Here is a 6523-nt window from a genome sequence, read left to right as displayed (position 1 = left end):
TTGTATGTTGGTTCGGCAAAAGATTATGAGTTCAAATCTGGTAGGGGTTTATTCAGCCCTACAGTGTCGATCAAATGAGTACTATTTTTTTGTGAAGTCGACATTGGTCGTCATAGAGATAGATTCACCGGTGACATGAATGGAGTTTTACCACTGACTCAGGGCTGCAGCCTCGATGCTCATTTGACTTTGAGTACACATACAATTTTAAACAGCTTCATTTTACGTGAATTTAAGTGATTACTCAATAATGAATAATTAAATCAATGGGATATGAACCATGTATGTAAGTCCGTACAGAAAACGCCTCCCAACTATCCAGTGACATAAGAGCAAATGTATCGTTTATTTTCAGATTGTGGGAACACCACCCTTAGAGATGCTGCACGCTGCACCACATGGTCATCGGTATTTCAGTGAGTACTGCAAATTGTATATTCAATATGCGATTAGGTGTTATAACATCACTCATCTGGCTGCACAATGACGTGAAAGTTGAGTTGTTTCCCCACGTCCTTCACATACTTAATTGTACATCACAGCCTTGTACACATGAATAATATTCTAATGCATGACATCGTTTGCGATTGTACCCACTGCAGACTTCTTTGGGCAACTCACCGAGGAATGTCTGCAGGAGACCCCTCAGTGTTGCCCGCTCAAGGAGTTTCTGAAAACGAGAGACCCATTGTTCCTGGACTTCATCAGCTCCATCCTATGGTGAGTATCCCACTCTTTGAGTTTCTCTCAACTGTAACAAACTCCAGTCAATTTCTAGATCATAAGGGAATATGCATCCCCTTTGCAAAGTATAGCTATCTTGCATCTCTCTGCAGAAGAAACTAGGTCAAGAATGAAAGGGCAAATGCAGTACTGTATCCTCATTTAATGCGCTAGTTGATGCTTTTATGAAAAGTTCTGCATTAATAAAAAAATGCATTTATCGATGAATTACCGTTTACACATTACAGAGATAAACAAATAAAAATCATGCATATTTGCACATTTTCACTATAAAATTAGCCTGCAGTCATCCCATGGCAAGAAAAAAAAACTGTGATGAGGGAATGCCACCGCCTACTATATATCATTATATTATTCCGCGCATATATCTAGAATTCTCATAATGCTCAGCCACGCAGCTGAATAAAGTTGTTTGTCATGAACCGCTCAGAAAGCCCGTTCCCGAATGGAGGAACTGTATTTTAGCGATAACACGTTGTGTAAGCACACTTTGAGCGTGGACTTACCATTCCTAACTTCACTCACCTGCAAACCCTTAGATGCTTTATCAAGTGGATGTACGTTTATTGTATCACTATAATGTGTAATATGGGTATGTATATTTTGCTGATCTTCTCATCGGTACTTGTCTCTTTGTTTTCAGCTGGAACCCAGATGACCGCCTGACTCCGGAAAGTGCTCTCAAGCAACCATGGATGAGTGCAGCCCCAGCTCTACCACCTGGATTTCACCAGGCACCAGCATGCAAGATCAACTCCCACCTGGCTCCGTCAACGATGGCCTTTCCGATTCTGGACCTCTGCAACTTCCACTTCCCAACTCTGGACCCCAACAACATCCCTTTCAAGACAATGGACCCCTACAAATTATGCTGGCTGGATTCGGACCCCAACAACTTCTCCATCCCGGCTCCAGCACCTTGCCACCTTCCCTCAATTTCACGACTTCCTTCTCCTGGCCAAATTCCAGTCGCATCATTTTGCAGCAGCTCTTCCGGAGTGGAAATACCCATTTTGGCCACTGAGGTGTCCACTGCCATTTTCCTTCCATCTCCAGCTGCCATTCCAGTCCCTTTCATTCAACCAAGGACTGACACCTTCCTGGCTTCTGCTTCTGTTGCATTAAGCATCGGAACCAATTTGGATGTGGAGATGCCTACAGCCACTAGCTCAATATCCACCACAAAATGCAGCATTCAGGTGGAAGATTTGAACACTGCTGTGTCTCATAAAGCATCAATTGCTGACCCCCTTACAGAGTCGGAGACCAGAATTGATGTGGACATCAAGCCTCAGGATTTTGAGGAAATTCTTATTTCAATTGAGGCAATCGATGAGACGACCCAAAATGGAGCCGAGACGAGCATTGGCTCCATATTGTCTCTGCCTATAAACGCAGACGACACTGTTAACCCTATCCTGGAGTCCGAGAGCACGGTTAAGGCAGACTCTAAGCCTCACGATGCTGAACAAAAGCAAGCCATGGTGCAGAGTGACATGAACAGTGCAGAAAAAATGCAGATTCCCAAATTCAAATCACTAACCATCCGCAAGAGATTGCGTCGGTTCGGACGTGCTCTTATTGAGTTGGTCTGTGGTTGTGGGAGAAGTGGACAGGTGGAGTAAATGTTTTAATATTGTAAAATATATGGGCAGCCCTCAACTTATAAACAGGTTTCATTCCTGGGACCTGTTCATAAGTAGAACGGTTTATAAGTTGGTCGTCAAAAATGTATTATATTTAAATGGACATAACTCATTGCTGTAAAAAAATTTACTGTTTTAAAAAGGAAAATATTGTTAATCTCATAGTACATTGTACATTTGCATGTTATATTGTATTAAATACTATATTGTACATAACATACCAAATAAATGTTGGTAAATAGAAAGAAAAATCAGTTTTAACTTCAATTGCCTTGATTCCCGGTGACGCTGGCTTGCTTGTCGGAAGTCGCATAATGAATCCCAACAATTGCACACACACGAGGGGGCACGCAAGCACACGCACACAAAGACACACACGACAACGATCTCCCGTATAGCCTGCCTTCACAGCGCTTATGAAGGCCGCCTTTGACTCACCAGTAGCGATGATTACACACACCGCACCAGGTACTCATTTGAGGCCGAGTTGACCTAAGGGAGGCCCAGGACCCATTCAGATTATCGTCACTGATGTTGGTTGTGAGTGGGAATTAAATGTTTTAATATTGTTAAGTATGTAGTTGAACGACTCTGGAGACATAAACTGTAGAGGCTTCTCCTTTATTTCCTCACACGACTACGACTCGGTAGTACGAAATAAAACGCTGACAGTCTAGCTTGATGGCGCCGACTTGACTAGATAGCTGGCTGACTATCTAGCGACGATGACGACGAAGCGATGACAGCGATGACGAAGATAACAGCGACGACGACCAGGACTCCGACCCCCCACGACAGCCCAGAACCCCGTTCCTTGCTCCTTTATATCCTCCCAGCGTGGCCGTGGCTCCGCTCTGGCCACGCCCCCTTTCTCGAACTCTCCAGCTGGTTTTGGGAACTCCCAGATGGATCCCCTCTCTGACCCTTGGCCCAGATATTCCCCCTTGTGGTCGCGCTCTACATCACACCCCCCGCCTCCCCCCTTATAAAAAAGATAGTCGTCCTGGCTAATACTTTTTTAAATCAACTATGTGATTAGCGCAGAACAATCCGCAATGAGAGGAGATTATGATCCCGATGTGCTTAGCATAACAACGCACTGCAAGTGATCCAAACCAACCCGATGGATAACGACAATTATCAATACATTGCCGAAGGCATAGCCCGGTGCACATATCACCCACACACAACTCAGCGCGGTGCCGCAAGCTCGACAATGGCACATCCCCTACCTGCAGCCGCCCCCACTTGGCCTGCGTGAGACCCAACATGTTGTCCCCAGGTGTGACCACCTTTGGCGGTTCTGCATCACTCAACATTGCCCCAAGCTTTGGTGGCCCGCGCCCGATGAACATGCACAACGTTCACTCAGCGGCAAGCGGGACAATGCGTCCACATTAGAGTGCCGCAGACCTTTCCGTAAATTACCCGGAATGAGTACTTTTGGAGCTTTTCCAGCCAGCATGAAAGCTAGCCGGAAGGCTGGTCAACTTTTAGAAAGAACTGGAATGCTGCATGGTCCGTGCGGACTACAAAGTCCTTGCCATAAAGATAAAGCCTAAATTGCTGTATAAAGTACACCATGGCCAAAAGTTCCCTATGCAGTGGACAGGACGTGGCTGCCATACGCAACCACTCTTTCCACCCCGTTCTTTAGCTGCGATAGGACAGTCCCTATGCCTGTGTCACTAGCATCTGTGTCCAATATGAATAGCAGGGAGAAATCTGTATAGTCAAGGGGAGGCGCGTTGGAAAGGAGATCATGCAACGCAACGAACACAGCCTCTTCCTCCTCCCCCCATCTAAACTTTTGGTTTTTAGCGGTCAAAGCACGGAGAGGTTTTACAATTGTCACAAACTGTGGAATGAACCGTCGGTAATAGGATACAAACTCGACAAAACTGCGCAATTCATCCACCGATTTGAGGGGTTGGCCAATCGCGTACACACGGCGTTTTGTCCGGGACCATGGCTATTCCGGTAGTGCTCACGATGTGACCCAAATATCGTACCGAGATTTGTAGCAAATGGCACTTCGCAAGTTTCAATTTGAGATTAGCTGACCGCACCCTGGAGAACACCGAACGCAACTGCTGTAAATGCTCCTCAAAAGTGCATCCAAACACAATTATGTCGTCGAGGTAAATGAGGCGTGAGTCCCATTGCAGGCCCGCCAGGACCAATTCCATAAGTCTCTGGAATGTGGCTGGCGCCGAGTGCAATCCCATGGGGAGACAGTTAAACTTGGTATAGTCCCTGGGGTGTTCGAAATGCAGTCATTGGTTTGGAAGCCTCGTCCAGGGGTAGCTGCCAAAACCCTGATAACAAATCAAGTGTTGAAAAAAAACGTGCACCCGATAACGCGTCCAGCGAATCGTCCATTCATGGAAGCGAATTTGCATCTGCCACTGAAACCTTATTCAACTTCCAAAAATCGATGCAAAACCGCAGGCTTCCATTCTGTTTTTTGAACTAACACTAGGGGGCACCCCAGGGGCTGATTGAGGGAGAAATAATGTAAGCAGCCAACATCTCCTCCACCGCCTGCTGTACATGTTATTTTTCCCTTGGACTCATGCGATATCAGTTCTGCCTAATATGCAGTGTTGTAGCAATGAGGTATGGCCAATATAAAATTTACTTTGGCTGAAGATATCAGCAAATTCCCGCAGCAACGCCCCCAACTCGATCTGTTGCTCTCGGGACAAATTTAAATTTTCTGCGAACAATTTTTCCAACTATGTCCCATCAAACTGACCTCCTTGATCCACCGCACCTACGACCTCCCCTTCAGTGAAGTTGACAGCCTCACAATACGCAGCCATCGCGTGAGCCATAACCGTACCTGCCTGAACAACAGCTGGTCCACTCCTATGTTTAAGACCTGTAAAAATGGCTCTTGATCCATTCGGAGGGTTGTTTGAGCACCCACCAGCGTAAGCCCACGGATCGCCATGTTGGATAGTGTTAAGAGGACTCCCGCCTGGATATCAGCTAACTGCAGCCGTTTGCGGTATCACAACGGGACCAGAATTTGCGTACCAGGCGGAATCTCTAAAGATTATTTCACCAAGGCCTGAACAGTAACGTTCGCGAATGTCTTCCTGCGCAGAGAATCCAAAAAGAATAAGCGCTGTCCTGATGGCATCTCGACACATTCTTGGTAGGTTAAAAATGTTAGGGACATCATGCTCAAGAAATCCGTATCCAAGAGGCAAGGCACCGCCAGTATTTTCGAAATCATAACAGGACCCGACATTTCGATCTCACAGATTCTGATACATGCCTCTATTTACCCCGCAATTGCCATGCTCCTCTCGTTAGCTGCAACACACGCAATCACAACCAGCCTGACACAACGGTTCGTTAATGGTAACAAATTGTAAATCACGTCCGAGATAATAGTAGCTGAGGCACCGTGTCAACCAAGACCCGTACCTCAACCTCCTGGATGGAACCAGCTAATGACGACGAACCTGCCGCAACTGCTATTACTCGGCGTGCTAATCTCTTCCACTTTGTACCGGAAATTGGCCACCCATATGCAGGCTGAACCCCCTGTTGATGAGGTCCAAAATATAGGTTTTTTTTGGGTTAGATCGTGTAAATATATAAATGTGTCGTTAAAACGACGCGTGTGCGGCGATGGCGCAGCCATCGACCGAGGGCCGAATTCGAACAGCGTTGTGTGATCGGCATCGCGCTCGCTGAAGGTGAATGCCTTCAGGGAAGTCGTGTCCTGTATACGCAACTGCGCACAATTATGTGAGTCAATTATAACTGCTTTGCCGTTACTTATTGCCAATTATGGATTCAGACAATTGTCCTATCATCTCATAGAGTCCCTGGCACGTAATAATATGCTCCACAGTGGCAGTGGCGGTCGCAAAATGCCGATTTATTACTAATAAACCCCAATGATCCTATCGAAATTGGGGATTTCGATCGGATAATTGGGGGGGGAGGCACGTGTCACCCCCCCCACTGGCTCCGCCAGTGAGCAAGTTACAGGCCTATCTTTGTAAGCAAATCCACTACTCTCACTCTCGATCGGGACAGTTTTCTCCCACCCCTCAAAAATATTTATATTAAGGCCTCGAGCAATAAACAAATAATATATTGATCTTTTTAAC

This window comes from Lampetra planeri, chromosome 6 (genome assembly GCF_965212315.1).
Source record: "Lampetra planeri chromosome 6, kcLamPlan1.2.h2, whole genome shotgun sequence".
Lineage (NCBI taxonomy): Eukaryota > Metazoa > Chordata > Hyperoartia > Petromyzontiformes > Petromyzontidae > Lampetra > Lampetra planeri.
This window is presented reverse-complemented; position numbering follows the sequence as displayed.